Source organism: Ciconia boyciana, chromosome 12 (assembly GCF_034638445.1).
Source record: "Ciconia boyciana chromosome 12, ASM3463844v1, whole genome shotgun sequence".
Taxonomy (NCBI): Eukaryota; Metazoa; Chordata; class Aves; order Ciconiiformes; family Ciconiidae; genus Ciconia; species Ciconia boyciana.
In genome coordinates this window covers 10923333-10943576 of record NC_132945.1, presented here as the reverse complement: position 1 = coordinate 10943576, position 20244 = coordinate 10923333, and the positions used below count along the sequence as shown (strand labels likewise).

The 20244-nt window shown below is 39.7% G+C and overlaps 1 protein-coding gene across 29 annotated transcripts in view; it reads left to right on the top strand.

Annotated features, from left to right (window-relative positions):
* Window positions 1-20244, top strand: part of HTR2C (5-hydroxytryptamine receptor 2C) — a 186649-nt gene that overhangs the window by 60578 nt on the left and 105827 nt on the right. For 2 of the 29 annotated variants that reach the window (XM_072877406.1, XM_072877411.1), the window contains exons 3-4: window positions 14046-14210; window positions 16979-17209. The exons of 26 other annotated variants lie outside the window; for them this stretch is intronic. The gene's annotated coding sequence lies outside the window, so the exon portion shown is untranslated. The remainder of the gene's footprint in view (window positions 1-14045; window positions 14211-16978; window positions 17210-20244) is intronic. One more of the 29 variants, XM_072877407.1, reaches the window with a different exon arrangement.

The following is a 20244-nucleotide window of genomic DNA, read 5'->3' as shown; positions in this document are numbered from 1 at the left end:
AAACTGTTCTATTCTATTAATTGTCCTGTTCAAGCAGTGGCTGGTTTTTTGGTGAAAAGGCAGAGTCCATAATTTCAGATAAAATGAATCATTTGTTCCCCAAGTAATCCCCCAAGTAGTGCGCTGTTGAGTGTTTCTGAGACTGATGTCTCAGAGACCTCTTCTGAGGTTGGTGTCTCAGAACTTCTGGAGGTAATTGTGGGAGAATTGTAGGCACCTTTATGGAAGTGGGCAGGTTAATATATACATATATTATATGTGTATATATTATATATAATGAATGCTCAAATTCAGTGTAGGGAGTCTATGGTGGGATGTGCTCCTGGGAAGAGACAAAAGAATAATCTTTAGAGAATAGGCAGCTGGTTGGAAGGAGCTTGAGGCTCTTAGGAAATAAAGCTAGTAGAATGGTCTGGGAGGGACAGGAAATTAAATCACATAGGAACTGAGTGGATGGTGATGCCAGAGAAAAGCCTAAGCACTAGAAGTAAGTGTACATGGGCTGCAGGAAGGATCTCTGAACAGACACATTGGAAAGCAAGAGTTAAAGGACGTGTTTAGCATCGGGGGGGCAAAAGTGACAGGTGGTGGAATGTGAATTTAACTTGGGGTATTTCATTCAGTCCTTCAGAAATGATGCTTTTAAGTGCAAAGTGATAGCAACAGCTATATTGGCTCAATGTGGGCAAAGAAGATTACGCAGCAGTAAAAGATGGATTGTTAGACTAATAAAAAATGAATACATGGTGTAAGAGGATACCTAGACTGGGTTGAATGTGTTAAATATGAATAAGCAAAACAGTGCCCTTGCTGTGGCTTGTTGGCTCCAGTTCTGTAAATGTTCCAGCTCCTCTGGACTGCTTATTTTTATGTAAGGACTCGCACTGGGATGTTAATCAACATGTCCAGCCGTTAATCTATTTTATAGGATCAGCATCACTGTTGTCGATGTCCAAAAATACATCTTTAGAAGTGATAATGAGTCATAGATGGGACTCTACAGTTACTGGGGGATACTTCTCCATGGATTCAAATTACTTGCTGCAAGAAATCAGATATATTGCAAAAGATGCTGATGATGCTGATACTGCTTTAGATTATGGTGTGGTCAAAGTGATAAAATTGACAAACTGCAGGGAAAATGCAGACAGATTGTTCCCTCATTTCTCCCCAGCATACATTCCATGCTGTTCAGAAAATTTATGCAAATGTCAGTAATACAGAAAAGAATCTGGCCAAAGTCCATCTAGATTTTTTTTTTATATGAGGTTACTTTTGCCCCTTATGGATTCATTTATGCTTGAAAATTCAGGGAAATTAACCGCATACGAAATGACTATAATGTATTTGCTAGATCTGTGCTTTCTCAATGGGTCACAAAGGAGCTGTTCTGCAGAAAACTCATTCTAAGAAGTGACTGGTTTTGGAACGCTCTTCAAAAATAAGTTGTGTTTCACAGAAAATGTTGTTTCCATTTTCATAATTCTCCCACCCTTGTCCCTCTCCTCAGTTAATTAAACCTTTATTAAATGTTTATCAAAACAAAACAGTTTGACTATTTGGAAACTATTTGTCCAAACTGTAAAGAGGAGCTCTGGGGGGGAGCTTGGCACAAGCAGCAAAACTATAGTCCCTGAAAGTGGTCCCACTTGATTTCAGCCAGCTAGTGTCTGGGAAGCTTATAGCTTATGTGTTAAAGTGGGGCAGAGTGAGATGGAGAGAGAGAAAGCTGAATGCAAAAAGACAAAAAGGAATAAACTGGCAGTGAACCAGGCTGGATGCTTCAAGAGGGAATGGCTAATTGGGTATCATTAGTACCTTTCAGATATTGATATCCACACACCTGAAAAATATTGACTGCCCGTTACAGCAGTCCTGGCTTATTCTGTTTTGTGGTGTGGTGGGGTGGTTCCTTCTTCCTGAAGCACATCTTTCCTTTCAGACCTGTTTCCCACCCAACAGGGTACCCTTGCTCAGTACTTTGCTATCAGGCATGGAGAGAGCCCTTGCCGTGGACAACTTTAGGTTTGTAAGCATGCTCTCTGGTTCACTTAGATGATGGTTTTGCCCAGTTCCTTGTAGTTAAAAATTGTCTTTGATATAGACGAGAATTAATTAAAAAATCTTCCACCATACCAGAGGAACTGTGGGAGAGAGACTGGAACTAAGAGGAAGGACTTTGAAGTAGGCACTTAATTATATTTGGGGCTTTTGAATGCAATGCTGTAAGTGGGAAAGAGAAAACTGTTTCGCCCTTGGTTTTTCAATATGAAGGAATAAAATGTCTCCTGTGTGCAGTGAGCCTGCTCGTACAGGGATGTTAGAGGCATTGCTGGAGTCTTGCCTGAGTAAGAACAGCAGGATGAGAGCCCCATGGAGCAGCACTGATGTGCAGCCGAAAGAGATAATGGAAGAGTGGAAAGTAGCATCATTTAAAGAACACATCATGAAGCAGTGTCAGGAAGTGTTTCTATGGACGAAGATAAATTACCGGTATGCAGTCATCCCATCAGCCAAGAGGAAAAATAAATTTTATTTATAAGAAATAGTAGAGCTGCCTTTGTAGGAATGGTGCAATGCAGAGACTGAAGTGGTCCTGATGGACTTCCCCCAAACCAGAACATAACTGAAATTTATAAAGGCAGCAAGAAAGTTGTTTTTTATTCTCATTGTCTGTTTTGCCATTGTTTCTATTTACTGTACCAAAGCAGTCATAATTCAGACTTGCCATAAGTTTTCAAAAAGAGTTGATCTTCACTGCCCTTGTTTTTGAGCAACTAATTAATGGGCGTTTTGGGTTTGCACCACAAAGGGTATTTTAACTGTTCAATATGGTGTGATTTCACCTCTGCCCTCAGCTGAACATCTTTGGGCTCCCGTGCCAGTACACCTCAGTGGGGCTGGAAAATGAGATAGATTTTGGTAGTACTGCGTTGCAGGTCTTACCTCCCTGTTTTCCCTTGGTTTTGCTCTGTCATTTCTCCACTTTGGCAGGCGCTGGTCTCCTGCTACACTCCACTTCTTTTACTGGCACTGCACCATCATTCTTTAATCAGTGCAATTGAGAGGGATTTTCAGAGACATGAAGCAACCTCAATGCTTACTTGAATTTTTACTAGGTCTTAACTTGAATTTTTTATTATACTAGCAAATGGAAATCTCAGAGCCATTAGAAAGGTAGTGACACTGAAATGGCCTCAGATTCATCCTTGATCCTCTAATTATGCTTTCCAAAATACTATCTCATTATCTAAAACTCAACTGTGTCATTAGTTATATCTCATTTTTGTAATTACAAGCTATATTTTTGTCATATCTATGGAAGCAGAAAACATTAACATTATAAATCTATGGCTTATGCAACCTCAGCAGGAATTGCTAATGAGCAAACCTTTCTTTCTGTCTCTCTTTAAACTTTTTTTCCAAAAGCTTTTCCAAACCAAAGTCCTGTAAATAAAGACCGAGCCTGAAAATTCAAATGGTGAAGTGCCCCCCTTAGGCTGCCTTCTTGCTTTGTTATTGATGTATCTGTGTCTATATTAATAGAGCATGGTAATAAACTCCCTGAATTTGTTTTTTCTATTCTTAAAATATGTCATTCTTCATCTTGGTTCCACAAATAAAACTGTAAATGCAAATTTCAGAGAGAAGATTAGTGCAACTAAATAGCAATAATCTTAGCAAGCATCTGTCATCATAGGAAAACTTTGCACTGTAGAAGAAAGCAAAGCTCACATTCAGAGTCTCTCTTCTTTTCTCACAATTTCTATGCATTTGTAGTCCGGATAGTTAGCTGAGTGGCCAGCAAAACTTAACTGTCATGGCTGAGTGGTGAGAGCAATGCATTTAGATTATGCTTTTTGAGGTCAACATCTTGAGTTCAGTGACTTGGTATTTGTCAGCTGTGGTCTTCTTTCATATCTGTATATACATTGTAAATTCACTGTAGGTGTCTCCATGAAACCACAGGCAAACTGCAGTGACAGTGGAGTCTCATACATGGCAGATGGTCTTCCTTACCCTAAGAAGGGTTTCTCCATGTTTCTGGTGCCCTCCTAAATCATGTTTTCCCAGTCTTTCCTTTTATCCTGTGTGCTCTGTGGATTGATTTATTTTTTTTTCCATCTACCTGTTGATCTTTGTTTCTCTGAGCTGCTATTTTCAGTTGAATTTAGTTCTCACTGCTGCCTAGGTCTCCATGGCCGCGATACACTCTCAGCTCCACCTGGACTTCCACGTGTGAGTGAGCTTTACTCTGCAATAGGTCACAGTTTTCTTGTTTAAGATCACTTTCCCCTTCTTATGTCTGAAATGCACATAGTGGGGCATTTTTCATTTATTTGCATTTTTTCCTTATTCCTGTGGTTACTAAAAAGTCAGTAATTTTAAAATCTTGTATTTCAAACAAGTGAATACTTGGAGTAGGGCAGCTCTGTGAAAGGTATGCTTTCAGTTCAGGATACAGTAATAAACTGTAATGCAACACTTCTTTTGCAATTTTATAAAACCTTTAAGCAAACATGCAGAATACTTTTAAATTACTGCTAAGTATCTCTCAGTAGCACGGTAATTAAAATTCACACTCCTTTTCCTCAAATTCATGCTGGCTGTAAAGAGTGACATTTAGATCACTTTTTATACAAATACAACATTGAGTTTCAAGAGTTAGTGGATTTGTTTTTTTCTGGAAGTGGTGATGTATTTCATTTTTTGCTTGGCAAAAATGGTGACTGCAGTTTACTGGATTTGTTGCTTTTATGACCTGTAGATGCACGGTGTGTGTGTGCCAGCATACATAATCCCAATTTTATTCTTTTATGCAATTAGAGTAAGAAAAAAGATTTAATACTTTGATGTCATCCACACTATGAAGATTTGCAATGAATGGTAGGAAAACAACTGTAGCCACCTTATGGAAACAAGGAACTTCAATGCAGCAGCAATTGCATACGACCATAGTATGATGCTGCTGCAGGTGAGGTTGGCTTCCTTTGTTCTCTTCAGAATTTCCAGTTGAGTGTTTTTGCATCCCTTCACATGCACTGGATGAACTTCATTTGGAAATCCTGTCTACATCCCGAGTCATCAAGGAGAGCAACACAGATGCATGTGGTGTAGGAGCAGAAATAAAGATGTTTGAAAACTTTGCTATACGGTCTGCCTAAGGGACTGCATAGGGTTGCAGGATTTGGTTGGGGACATAGGGTGCCATTGGATATAGCATGTCCTGAAGCACAGCTTGAACAGTTGTCTGATAGTTTCCTAAGGCATCATGAAAATGCCTTGCAGTTTTTTAGGTGTTTCCATTTTGAGGATTGCCACAGTTAGTTGGTTATTTCCCTTCCAATTGATCTTTTCTTCTGGCTGACTGAATTGCATCTTTCAATGACATCATAATTAGCAGTGCTGAAGTCCTTGATTTAATTTTGAGGTAATCTTTTGTCTGTTTTCACAGCTTACCTTCCTATTGTATTCTGCAGTGTGCTTTGTGTATGGGGGTAATGCCAATATTATTCCAAGGGTGTTCAAATGAAATGACAAAACATTTCAGCATTTCTGTTTGCCTGAAGCAGCCAGATTTTCTATATCCATTGAATTGAACTTAAGTTTGTATTTTTCTAAAACTAAAACCCTATTCAAATAATATATTAAATTGTTCCAGATGCACAGTGTTGCTTTGCTGACAACAGCTGTCTGTTCTGGAAACAGCAATGTTGGTGTCTAATTAGAGCTTACATTGTGAAAATTGTGTCTAGACTTTATAGAAGATATTATGATTTCTACAGAAATGGAAAAAAGCCCTAGAGGATATTCATACTGCTCCACAGGGCCTGAAAAAAGCAGACACTATTTTACCTTATTGAGTTAGTGAGATTAACTCGAAAACTACAAGAATGACATATTTTATAGTTTGCAGGCCCCCACTGGGCTATGGGTTCTTTCTAAAGGGTCATGCCATGCCAGCTCTCCTGGGGGACCTTTGACAGCGCCCATGCCAATGGCCAGAAGCCAGGCAGGGTCCCTTGCCACTGGCCGTCTCTTCCCCGTCTTTGTGCCCCTCCAGTCTCTGCAAAGAGCAGGCTCCCCACAAGGCAAAAAAAGAGCAGAGCCCGACTTCCAGCTTGTTTGATGGATCTCCCCTAACAGATCATCTGTGCGAATTCTGGCACCATCCAAAGCATTAAAAACCTGATTCACTCACGCCAGTGTAAATCAGGAGTTGTTTTTATTGTAGTGGTGGTCCATTGAATGAAGCTGATTTGCTCCCTTTGTGCCATCCTACAGTGAGTCCCTTCAGCCAAGGTCTTGGAGGAGCAGGCAGTGCCCTGTCTCACATGCAGCTTTGCTCTGTGGAGGGATGAGGCTGGGAGGACCACACAGGTCTTCTCATATGGGTATTCACCGAAGCAAGATGTGTCGGAGTCTGTTCATGGCCCTGGGAAAAGCATAGCATAAAGTGAATGTATTTGAGGTTTACTTTGCTGGGCTCATTCACTTTCATAACATCCACCTCCTGTCTTTTTAGAAAGAAATCTGCTAAAATAACTCTATTTTGATGACAGCTTTTTTCATATAGATCTATAGGGAACAAGGTCTTTTTATGAAAATCCTTTTGTATATTTTAATTCAAATTAAAATCATATTTAAATCGTTCTTTTTAGCTAAAATGTAAATTCAGATGCTAAACTGAACCAATCTGTCTGCTGCATATGCTTTATCATCTAACTGTCTTGACAACTCTTGTTAACATTAACATAAACTGTACAGGCTAATAATAATGACAATGATGGAATTAGCTCGTTACTATCTTATTTTTGTTATATAATTTTAATCTCTGTAGGAAGGAGAGCCACTATATCTTTTGAATTACTCAATGACTTTGCTTTACTATTATTAGTTATTTGTATGCATTTGTTTCTCTAGATAGCACAGAAAAGCATGCTGTTTCCTTGCAGGGTATCTAGAAAGCTGTCTGTTGTGCTTGTCATCTAAATTGTTATATAATTTAATAATGATATTTTAGCATGTTTAACTGACCTTTCTCTGAAATGTATTCAGTGCTGAATCTGGTTGACAGTAATTTGCAAAGTAATTGTGGACAACATGATCATGCATCTCATCTGCTCTATACAGATATTTTAGAAGTCATGTCATGGACTTGTGCAGGGAAATTAGTGAGTTGGTGTCGAGCTGCTGAGTAGTCAGCAGAGCAAGGTAACAGGTTACAGTGTGTGTCCTGGAGGAATGGGACAACAGACATCTTACAGCCTTTGAGGTCCTGAACTTTTTGATTCCACTGGCCTCTTTGCTCTTTTATACGATATGTAAGTTTGGTGGTTAATATATTTCTCTGTTTTTCTATACTGACATACAGGGTTTTTTCCTTCTGCTTCTTGTATTAGTAATACATGAAGGCAAATATAGGTAATTTTAATCTTTTATATTTTGAGTATGAACTACTTAAAATCTCTAGAATGGTATTTATGAAAATTTTGACATAGAGAAGTAATCGTGATTGTTAACCAATGTACAAGAAAGAAAAAATATCAATTTTAAATGGTTATATGAAATACATATATACTCAATAACATAGTTTCACCATGTAAAATGATTTATTGAGCTAGTTTTAACTTCCTATTTAGTATTTTCACATGAGAAATAACAGCATAAACCTTTGCAAAAAAATTCACTAAAAAGCTGGTTTGACTTTAGTTTTCATTTCTCTTGTAAATTGATCCTTTTTTAAATAAGGTGAGGGAGCAAGCCATGTGACTGGCTGAAGCTTGAAATATTTGTTTTATAATTATAGCTTTTAAGTTATAGGAAAAAGGAGAAATTCACTTTAATTTTAAACTTTATTTTTATGTGTAGGGAGCAAAAATCAGTGGTGCCAAAGCACAGAATTATAGCAATATATTACTAATAGCACGATATGGTATTGTCATGGAGAGTCTTGAAAAAGAAAAAAAAACTTTGGAAAAACTCCGCTGGCCATTTTGAGTGATGCAAAAGAGATTTTCATGCTGTAAATTCTTGTATACCATACTGACTGGTTTTGATTTGTGCTTTCAAGGTTGTATCAGCCATGCTTGTTGTTTTCCTCTTTGCTTTTGTTGAGGACATTCAAAGCCATCAGCAGCCCTCCAGCCGGGAGCTGCAGCGAGCCCGCTCCTCATGCCCCGTGTTGGTGCCTCCAGCTGGTTCCTTTCTACGAGCCTGCTCCCCCTTTCACATGCTCTGGCACAAGCCTACGTATCAGAGAAAAAATGTTGCCATTACATAAGGAATGTGACTTGTACAGTGCACAAGTGGTGTGTGGGTGAAGGCACATCTTGGGGAGAGCGGAGCGATGGGCTGTGTAAAAATAGGCATTGCGGTACGTGCCAAAATGAGTAAGTTATATTGTCGACTGAACAACTAAACCTAATCCCCCTTCTCCTGCCCACTTTCCTCCCCCAGCTTCTAATAACTGTAATCCAATAAAATAAATGACATGAGCTGAAAGGAAGTAGAAACTGGCTTAATTTCTGTCACTTGTCAAATATTCAATCATTTAGCCTGCTGTGAATTGCATTGAAAATCGGCCACTTTTTTGAGTTTGTAAAATATTTTAATGGGCAAACAGAAAGCATTGGTCAGTTCTCTGTGTGTGTGTGTGTAGGGGTGTATATATATACACACACATATAAATAAAAATCTACATGAAGGACTGTGCTTCACTGGCTTATTTAAGGATCATATAACTGCTTTTAAAAATGTGTTAAATAGCAAACAGGGTGGAAGTTGCGAATAGAATGGTTAACTGTGATGAATTAGTGTCAAAATGTGAAGTTGATTAGTCATTTTATATCAGCTGTAATTATGGAACATTACTGCAAATAAATCATGTACACTGGGATATACCAAAAGGTAATGTTATTGATTGCATCTGACATTTAGATAATAAGCTCGTATTGAAATCATACAAAAGGTAATTTTAAATCTTATGTCTCTGTCAGAGTTATGGTTTTATGGTCAAAACATTAAATTAGTTAGTTTTATACTACAGCCATGATGCAGTTTAATTTTGCGGTGTTGGAAAGACAGCTCTATGTATAAGAGGCTAAGTTTGAAAATGTTTCTCATGGTGCACTGATGTGGACAGCCACCAAGCCAGACCTTCAGATGCTTCCAGGGCTTTCAGTGCTGATAGCTATCTTTTAATATTGCACTGGTTGGCAAAATGCCTTTGAAAATCCAGTCTGTAGGGACTTCCATCTTGCACAAATCTAGAAAGCATTGGTCTGTGCTTCAGCTTTGGGATTTCTGACATATTTTCTGTATACATTTGACTTAAAGCCAAAGGGGAGTTGAAACTTTGCAAACCAGCTGCCATGTTACCAGCCAGCTTTGACTCAGCCTTGGAGTTTGTAAATAGAAGGAGGCTCCTGTGTGCCAGGAGTTACCAGTATGAGTGTGGGTTGATTGGGAGAAGTTCACAGTGCTAGGAAGGGGGCAAGGAGCTTGTTTTTCTCCTTAAAAAGGGTGGTTTGCTAGGATGGGTAAGACCATCCCATTAATGTGCCTGTTTGTTCTTGAGTCCTGGGTGGCCCAGGGGAAACCTCTTACTGGATGTGTGCGAAGAACGGTTTTACATGGCCTTGGCAGCCGCTGATGGATGCTTGAGGCAGTTGAGCAACGCCTACCTCAATTTATAACTCTGCTTTGCTTTGATCGGTATTTCAGAGAAAGGCCAGCAGTTGTGGTGAAAACAAGGGATTTGGCAGGTCTGAGCTTTCAGGAGCTTGTGAGATGTCCTCACCTAAGGAACAACTTTGAGGCATGTGATAAAGGGATGTGTAATGTGTCTACTTTGTGAAACGACTGCGCTGTTTCGGGTATGTGCCTTGCTGAGCTGCCTGTTTTCTCTTGTGCTGTACGGCCTGCCGACCTGCAGGGTTGTTGCTATGATGGGTGAGCTCTGTTTCTCTAGCAATTAGAGAAATCTGCTATTTACTAATTAGAAGTGCAATAGTGAAAGTTTTTTTCTGAGATATATCAGTATAGGTTAATTGTGCTCAATAGACCTGTATGTGATAACATAAATCACAAATTATTTAAAATGATGACTGTGATTTGATGAGCTTGACTATTGAGCATCTTGGGGGAGCGAGGGAGGCTTTCAATAGTTTGTTTGGCATAAAGGAGCTAAACTCTAATGCTTTGCTGTTCCTGTTTGAGATGCATTTGCCTGGTCTCTATTTGCAAAATCAGAGTCAGCAGGCCAACACTTAAAATCTTTGAGATCCGGGCAAATTGCTTTTGACTTTATGAAATCTTAGCCTGGGAGGGATAAAAGGCTGTGTGAAAACAAACACAGTAGTTAACCTGTTGCTTGCAGATTGACTCTGACAGCCTGGCCAGAAGCTAGCATGTACCTAAAGACATCGGAGAAACCATACCCCTTACCAACCTGAACTTGACAGCGGCATAACTCGCACATGACTTCTCCTTATTGTAAATGTTGTGGTCATATTGGGATTTTTTTTCTTAACTCCTCTCAATGCTGTCTCGGTCAGAAGCACACGACTGACTCATTCCTACAAGTGGGTATTGACGTCATTGTGATGCACTTTTCATTTCTAGCATGAATGTTCCAGTCTCTCCAGTAGGGAATTTAAAATTAATACATGATGCCATTTATTATTGATGAGAAGTAAATGAACTAGAAAAATGACATTCATGGGCTTTCCAACTCATTCTCCATTGCATTGAACATATTGGACATCAGAGCCTGTCAACACAGTCATCTGAAAATGTCTCCTTCAGTGTTTCACTCCTAAGAGCCTGAATTATTCATCAGAGATTTTACTATGTTAACATATTCTTATGATCACATTGAATGTAATTCCAGTGTATGAAAAAGCAAGTTCTCCGTTTCTGTTTGCATAAAAACAGATAAATGTATTAATGCTTTATCAGCCACCCTTCTAAATCCATCATAGCATGTCAGAGCAGAAGGAAGCACAAAGTTATGTCAGATCATGTAAAATTAAAATGTTTATAATAGCCAAGGTGATCATGAAGCACTAGTGAAGAAATTTCTAGTTCTTGGATGAGTGGCATGAAAATAACAGATGTCTGGATTTAGGAAGTTGAAGTGTTTTATTCTGCGGGATGGGGAGTCTGCAGCAGGATGCTCTCCATGCTCAGGTCCACACATGCAATACATGTCACAGCACTGTGGCACGAGTCAGAAATGCCCTGGGCCAGATGAAATACTTTGGAACACAACAGAAAGCAATGTTCTGATTCAGTTTAGAAAGTTCTGATTCAGTTACTGCTTGGTAAAAGGGTGGGAGGTTTTGTTTTGGTTTTGTTTGGGGTTTTTTTTGTTTTGGTTTGGTTTTTTTTGTTTTGTTTTGGGGTTGGTTTTTTTTGAGACAACATAAGTGTATTCTAGAGAGTTTCTCTCAGCTGATGTTCAGGGGCTGCTTCTTTATGACCAGCACTGTGACAAGGGACATAGCAAAAGCGAATCAATTTTGGGGGGGGAGAAATTATATTCTGTTGTGTCAGTGGGCAAAAATGCACTGATAACTTTTTCTGAAACCTGATCAGAAGTATTGTAATTATAGGGCTATTTACAAGCTTGAAAATAAGTTTTCAGGGTTAACATTTACACATGTACATAACTGTGGATGATGTCATGGATTTAGGTCTACATATGTAGTATCGTTTAACGTACAAAGTGGAGGTTAGCGTGCTGGAGCAAAGCTATGAGCCAGAATCCACGCAATTCATCTGCTTCTAGTGCTCACTTGGAGAGAGAAGATGATTGTGTTTCTATGTGTTCAAAATGTTTTTCATGTAGCCATAAAGCATAATGATGGTCGTTTCCTCATCAGCTCAGAATTGACATCTCACATCAAGGAAACTTTCAGTCCTGCTGAGGTAGCTAACTGCATGGTTACGCAGAGAACAGGAATAGTATTTCTGACCGTTCATATGCTCTTACATTCAGGGAGAGGACCAGTGCTGTGGACAAAGCTAATTATTTACACATAGCCTGAACGGAGTCCAGGAAATGCATTTTGAGTCCCAAGTGCCTCTCAAATGACTGAACATTACTGCTTATGCAAAAAAGCATCTCTTAAAATTACTGGCATCATTTAAACGTGGGTTAAGTATGAATTTATCTTAGATACTAAATTGAAAGATAAGCATAAAGTAGGCCAAATAGCAGGATTGTGGGTTGTGGGTTTTTGGTTTGGGTTTTGGGGGTTTCTTTTGTTCCTCTAGCTGTTTTCTTATTTTCTGTTGGGTTTTGGTTTAAATCAGATTGAACCATATTTTTTAAAAACTTCCATGATTTGGAATTGCTTAGAAAGTTTATTTAAGAAACCCCAGTCCACAGGCGTTCTTGAATAAGATGTATCCAGTGACTCTGCTGCTGACACAAAGACAGTTTAGAGGACATCAGCAGAGGGAAAAGGGGATGTGTTGAGTACAAATGGTCTGACACCATAAGGAGCCAGGAGTGTCTCTTGTCCACCTGTCTCTTCCCCGATCAATTTTAAAGGACTCTGCAGTCGGTTGTATGAAATCCACTCACAGACCTGATGGCCTGGTTAAAGTCTGGGCTTTCTAGTTCACAGCTGGAGCAGGATTTCCTTAGCTGCTGGCTGCCCAGGAGCCATGGGCAAGGGATGCCTGTGTTTCCCCATCCAGAGGCAGGTAAGTCCTGCTGGAGCTGTCAGCAGGAGCCCTGAGAAGCTGAGAAAAAGTAAACTGTCCAATGTTCTCCAGGGTGAAATCCTTTTAGCAGAACAGTGGCTTTTTCCACTAACTTTTACTAGACTGAGCAAATCAGCAGCATGGTAATTATAATCTATCTGTTCTGAAAACTGTCTATTACTCTCTTGCCACTCAGCAAGCACAGGCTTTGTATATTGAAATGTATATTGAAAATACATATATAAGAAGCATTAGAGGTGTTTGCATGTCTACAGTACTGCAATTCAGTTTGGAATATTAAAGGAAAAACTATTTTTAAATTTGCTGCCTAGGGGTATGTGAGTATTTTTGTAATGGGAACATTTCTGTAAAACCAACTTAATTTTAAATATTCATATTTTGTGAATGTGAAATTCAGCATATATATTTGATTATTGTTGGGAAGGGACACTGTATTGTGCTGACTGCTAATGATTGCATTGGTATTGCATCTCACTGGTAACAAAATCATGATAGGAATGCATGTCTAAAAGTTTGAATGCTGCGTATTTTCACCTAAGGTTAGCAAATGCAGTCCTATCAAAAGGTTTGCAAATAAATTAATAAGTAAGGCTGAATTTGACACCTTTTTGCACTACTCCTACCTATTTTGCAAGCAGAAAAAAGCTAAATTCAGTAACAACGTATTCATTGCTAATTCATTGCTATTCATTGCTTAAACCTATGTGACCTTAGATTTCCTCTGGTGTTTAGCTTTGAGCAAATTATTTTTAAAAAGCCCTCATTGCATTATAAGTTACTGTTTTTAGCACATTTTCGTGAATTTTTGAGAGCTGTATACCGACTATGCATGCATATGGTGTAAAAGAGGTAGAGAAAAGGCTACAGTAGATTTCATAAGACTGTTTTGTGAGGAAATAAGGCAGTAGGCAGTACTGAAGCCTTTATGTCAAGTAGAAGCATCAAAGCTTCAAACCCTGTGTGGTGTGACTTCTGCCAAAGTATGACAATTCTCAAAACAATGCAACCCCCCACCATATGCTTTGGATGTGAATATCACCTTCATGATGCACGATGATTTGTGAAACTCACCGAAAACACCCTCTTCTCATTTCAATGAATGCTTTTTGGCTTTTTATTTTGTATTTTTGTATTTGGAAATTGTTAGTTTTCAGTTCTTCCCTGTTCACACCTGACTTCTAGTTTGCTCACAGACTTTCACAGCTTGAACTGCTCTGCCACTTTAAGATAGTGGGTTTTCAAAGTGTGGTTTAAAGGCAATTGTTTGGATTTGATCTTGTGCATGAAGAATTGTTTCTTGTCTCTAGAATTTCACGTAGTATACTCTTGGAAAAGAATGAGCACCAGCAATATCTCCCCTTTAAAACTGCTCCTGTTTGCAAGGTGAAAAACTGACAGCACCAACACCCATCCCCTTCCCAAGGGCCAGAGTTCTGCCTCAGGATGGAAACAGCTCCTGGAACAACCTACACGTGAGTGCACTCAAGGGATGCAAAAGCCACACAGATCAAAACCAAACTCAGAATGAACAAATGAGCAAAAAGCCCCCTGTTCTTAGCTTTCTTATCAGCACATTGCGTTCTAGAAACTTCATCTTCTGCACTTTGCTTTGTACAAGAACAACCAAGTCTTGCAACAGTTTTTTTCGTATATTGATTTAAACTGCAAGTTTAAGATATAACTAGTGGATAACATATTCTAGGAATATAGTGTTATGCTAAAATATGATTGAGAACTGCAGTTTGATGCATAACGTCTATTTAAAGTAGCCACGTAATTTATTGGAGTCGAGATTGTACGGAAATAGTTCTGCAGTTTCATTATCATTTCTGTAGGCAGACCTCTGATCTAGATAACCAAGTGAGTGCTATTTTGGAAGAAAATATTCTAAATGCTTTCCTCTTTGTGAATTACAGGGGGATAAAAGGGGAATACTTCCCTTGTGAATCAAAAGATTATATTTATTTCTCAAGTATTCCAGGGCTTGCTTTTCTTGAAGCATAAAATAGAACTTTGAGAGTTTTTCACCTTAACAAAATGCTGGGTTTCTAAAAATGGAAAGATTTCTGATCCCATGTATTCTGACAGTTTTTCTTGTAGGGTTATTTTTGTCCAAACTGTGATTTTTTCAGCCCATTCTGTAAATGTGCGCCAGACCTCTTCTGCAAATCCATAGTGCAGGTTTAGCAGTTCTGAACAAAGTACATGTCTGTGGGCTCTGCATTGTGGAAGCCCTTCACAAATCATCCTGATATCTTAAAAGCCGAGTTCCATCTCTGAAATGCCAAATTGTTTTTTATAGAGAGACTTCTAAAGCTGATTCAGAGTAGCTATAAATCAAAGCTGCAGCTTTTGAGTTTCCCTCTCAAAGGTGGCTTCGGAAAGCACCTGCTCACAGCCCTGGCCTTTCAGGCTCCAGAAACTGCAGCAAAGTATTGAGACTTGAAAATTGTCATGAGCATCTTGGCTCTGTGTCACAGCAGCAACCCGGTGATGCATGTGATGCAGGTGGTTCTTCTGCATCTGCATCTACATTAGTCTATGGACGACTCTTGGCTACCTCTTTTCTGTGACTGTCTGAAAGGCTCTGAATGCGCAGGGAAAGGCATGCGCAGAGAGGTGGCAGTGAGAGCTGCTAGAGGTCTGCTCTGTAAAACACATCCCTGCAGCATGGATTAGATACAAGATCAGATCTTGAAGCACATACAGCTATGTTCCTGGGTTTTGGAGAACCACTAAAACTTCTGCAAATAGTTTTGTTTGTGGTGTTTGTCTTTGTTTTTGTTTTCCTTAGCACTTCACATGCTGATAATAACAGGAGCCAACAAGCTGCTGAGATCTGCAGCATGATTTTGGCAGATTTCCTTGATAGAGGTTGAAAAAGCTTGAACTCCACACTACACCTCTCCTTCCCTTGGTAGCAAAAGGACAGTTAACCTCTTATATCTGTAAATGTTTTAGTGAGAAATAGTTGGGGAACTTGCCTAAAGCTCCAAGCCATGAGAAAGCTTCATTGGGCAAAGTTATCTAGTGTGTGTGGGGAAGGAAATAGCTCAGACTGTAGCCAAGGACAACTGCAAGTCTAATCCTGGTTCTGACTAAAGACAAAGTTTTAATTCCATGATTTTTATTTTTTTTTTTTCCCCTGTAAAGGACCTGTTTGCTGATCTCTCTGACATGTTTCATAAATATCTGTTGCATTTATGTGATCTGGTGGTTTTGGGGAGAAATACTCTTAAAAGATTAATTTTTTTGTGAAAAAACTTTCTGATTAAAACTCTTCTACAGAAAGATGCTTTCTGCTACTTTTTATTTTGGTGGAAGACGATGGGAATAATCATTGCATATTGTATTGAAATAAGCTGAGAGGGGAAGACAAGCTCACTGAGAGCGTTCACTTTAGTTCAACTGTTTAAGACTCTCAGCCATGTTATCACCAGGACCACGGGCACTGGCCATGAAGGTTTCATGAATTGTTGCACCAAACCCCTATATCTCTGACTTTAACAGTACCTACACATATCTAGTTTGAATTTCCTACTTTTTTTCATTTTTAGGCCATTTATTCTTGGTACTGTGGGAACATATAGCCCATCATTTTATTTTGAAACTCTCCAAGCAATAAGTAATTGTTTATCTATGGTAAACTGTTCAGTAAACTATACGTGCATTTTGGCTAACTTCTCCAGCACTGCTAGCTTTGTAGTCTGGGAGAAATTCGAAAGCTAGAGAAGGCTACTCATAACAACCCAGTGGAGCTCTAAATACTATTGTTTATTTCAACAGTAAGATGGGATCTTTGGAAGGTTCTTAGGAAATATATCCTGTTAAAATATATCCAGTTAAAAAGGAGCTGGAAAGGAGAGGGTAGGGAGCTGCAAGGCCATTTGATTGTGCTATAGGCTTTAATATCTCCCTGGTCTTATTTCAGATGCTTGGAGTCACACTTTGCTTGCTCAGCTAATAGTACACAAAGTGATCATTAATCAAAGCAAATAATGTGGCCGTAGCAGGAAACATAAGGCACTGAATGCAGAGAGAGTTTGCATTGATTCCAGGGGATTTTGGACAGCTGGGTATCATCACTGCAATGCAAATAGATAAGATTTCAGGTTCATGATTAGTTTTACAGTTCACCGTGCATTACCTGAGCTGTGGTAATGGTATGTGAGCCCTTAGCCTCTGGTAAACGCTGCTGTTTTTCAAATGCAACTTTAACTCTCTTTTCTCTTTACTGCAGGCCAAAATAATGCATTCACACAGCTACCATTACTCAGCCCCTGGTGGGCTGCAGGGTGTTAAGCTGCTGTAGCTTCAGTGCACGTGTGAAGGGTTCCCAGAAAGAGTCTGTGTAGCCAAGACGAGGAAAGGGAGGTGCCATCACACAAGGTCTCCACTTGCCTGTTTCACCAGATCATCATCGGGTTTTATGTCATGCTTCCGGAAAAATATTAGTGAAGGAACTAATGAGGTGATCATACATTTAATATTTTGTACATGATGAATAATTTTATCTGTTGTCTTTGGAAGGCTGCACCAGAAACAAGCAATTTGAAGCAGAGAATGTGCTAATTAGCAAGCAATATGTAAATACACGTGCAGGAAGGCAGGCAGGTTGTGTGCAGTACCAGGGCGGCACTGCAGTACCAGCCAAGGGGGAGGAGGAAGCCCTGCTAAGTTGGCAAGAGATGTTCCAGGCTTGAGCTGAGAGCATTGGCACCTTAACAAAGAAATCCTGTTTTACCTCAATAGCAGTAGTTCTCACTTAACCACAGAGAGCCAGGGCTGTGAGCTAGTTGCTTTAGCACTGGAGGAGGATTTTTTTTTGTTTTCTCTATCAATCATGTTTCCTCATTTTCTCTCTTTACAACTTTGGAAAAAAAAAAGTTTGAAGTGATGTAATTTTTTTTGTCTGGTGATGGAGTTGGTGGGAAATTGCAGCTGCTGGGCACTCCTCACTCAAGGATCTGGTGATTCATAAACTTGGGAGACTGAGACATCTTAACTCTCCAGCTCCTGAGCTCCAGGGTAGGAAGCGGGTAGTGCAGTCAGACTATACAGGCCAGCATGAGAGCTGGCTTTGCAGTGAGGAGAGGAAGGCAGTGAATGCTAATGGATGATAGGTAGGAAAGCTCTGCTTTGCTACATGGTGTGGGAAACTCAATCCCAGGAGAGTTTATGGCATACTTGGATTTAAACCCAGAATCAGCAAAATCCAAGCACTTGGAGTCATAAACTCATAAAGTAGTTTAGGATGAACAGGACCTCTGGAGGTCTCTGGTCCAACCCCCTGCTGCAAGCAGGGCGAGATTAGATGACCTCTCTCAAGGCCTAATCCAGTTGAATTTTGGATTATGTCCAAGGCTGGAGAGTTTAATCCTTCATGTTTTCATGTTTATATTGTTTATATTAATTTTTTAATGTTTATATTAATTAAAGAATCTTCCCTTACCTTGCCCAATTATGGAAGTTACAGAATGTGATTTTACACAAACATCAAAATTATGCCAGTAGGATTTGATTATTAAGTAGCAGCTTAACTGGGAAGCCACCTAAGTAAGTGTCATTTTACTGCCTCAGGACTAATTGAGGCAAATTGTACACCTCGTGAACTGAGCTGCTGACCTGATCGAGGCCCATGTAAGGCACAAATTGTTAGTTGGATTGTCATGTCTGGGCATGGCTGGAAGAGGCTATACTGAGGGCTCCCACTGCCGTGGGGACAAAACCAAGACTAGTAAGGTTATAGCCCAGAGAGAAAGACTTGTATTTCCCCCTTTCTAGCCCTAGCATCAGCTTTGTTTTTTTTCCTCTGGATAGAAGTTTAATTCTTCATTCAAGATTTTTCACAGTCAATTGTGAAGTTGGTGCCCAAGAACCAGATTGATGTGAGAGAGAATGGGGTGTTCGATAAAACACTTGGGCACCAAAAAGGCCATGCACAAGCTAGAGTAAGAGGAAAACCTGGGGCTTCTTTTATCCTCTTTTTCTAATAATCAGAACAAATGACTTTATTAACATTTTCCCTAGATTAGCCTCAAGTGTTTTTATAAATATACATATACTTGACAAGAATTTGGGGCTTTTTCCTAACAGAAAAGCATCTTAATTATTACCCTTATAAAGATGCATCATTGTGTAATTTGTAAGGAACTTAAGGGGCTTGGAAAATGTTCCCTTTGAAACCTGTGCTGCATTTTGTCCAAAGAGTTATAACTTTCTATAGCTGTGCGTCCTGGCAAGTGTTCAGAACATTTCTGTGACCTTTTTGCTGTATGGAAGTATTGCAGACCTAACCATATAAAGATAATCTCTCTTGTAACACCCTACAACACCATAAATTCTCGTAGACCTGATAATCAAAAATTACCTAGCAAGCTGGCGCCCAACTTGATGGGGGATGGTGAGCCTCTAACAGTTGGACTCCTGCGAGGCATTTCAGTTAGATGCATCACATTGGTTATTTCATTATCTATAGACATTGTATTTGCGTGTTGTGTTGTATGGCATCTCGGTTTAGACGAAACTGTATCCTGTTTGCAGTTTGTCCCTAACTGCATAGGACTCAGCAAGTTCTGGTGATTAAGGGACGAGGCTGAGAGCTGTGATCTGGGTTGTCTCCCCACCTCTGAGACTGGCACCATGCGATGCTGAGCAGGATGTTTCATTTTTTCTGTGCTGTTGTTTCCTTCCCTATAACTGCAAAATAAATCTCTGTTGCTTGCAGAGGATTTTGAGAATGCAGATATGTTAACACTGGCTGACTCAGATCCCTTTGTAGGATAACCCTTGGAAGGGCTATACAGAAGTTTTAGAAGACTGCAGCTGGTATGGCTCCATATTAGGTCCAAAAGGTCTTTTGGCACAGACCCTGATCTGAATGAGGAGGAAGGGCCTGTACAGCAGGAACTGGGTTAAAAGCCATGGAAGCTGTTCTGCTCCCCTGGGTAGTGCTGATGGGGTGGATGACACACTCTTCCCTTTCCTCCTATAAATCTGCAGCTGATGCCCTCCTTGAGCCTCGTATGCGTTGAAAATTATTGTGATAGTATGGGTGGTCAGCTGAAAAATCATTGCTTTTGTGTCTAGGATTTGCTATTATGTGTTTGATGCTCTGTAATGCAGCAGCATTGACTGTTAAAAATAGTTTCAGCCTTCAGCACGTGCAACTGCAAAAAGGCCTGTGCTTTCCGTGGCAGTGGAGAAGTGCTAGCAGGCTGCTCTGGGAGCGCAGCACTATTCACATGCAAATGCTCTTTGTCTTACTAAACTGGTACACTGAAACTCATCGCTGAAGTAGGGGTGTAGCAAAAAATTTCAGCATGCCCTGTGTTACATCAGTAGAAATTTGAAAACTGTTTGTGTGTGTAGAAGTAATGGTACTATCAAGCAGTGCGAATTCAGTGGATAATACACTGAGGAGGAACACCTAATGGCTGATTTCTAAATACTGGGCCTAAGAAAATGTCAATGTTAAATCACTCATAACACAAAATTCCTAGCTGC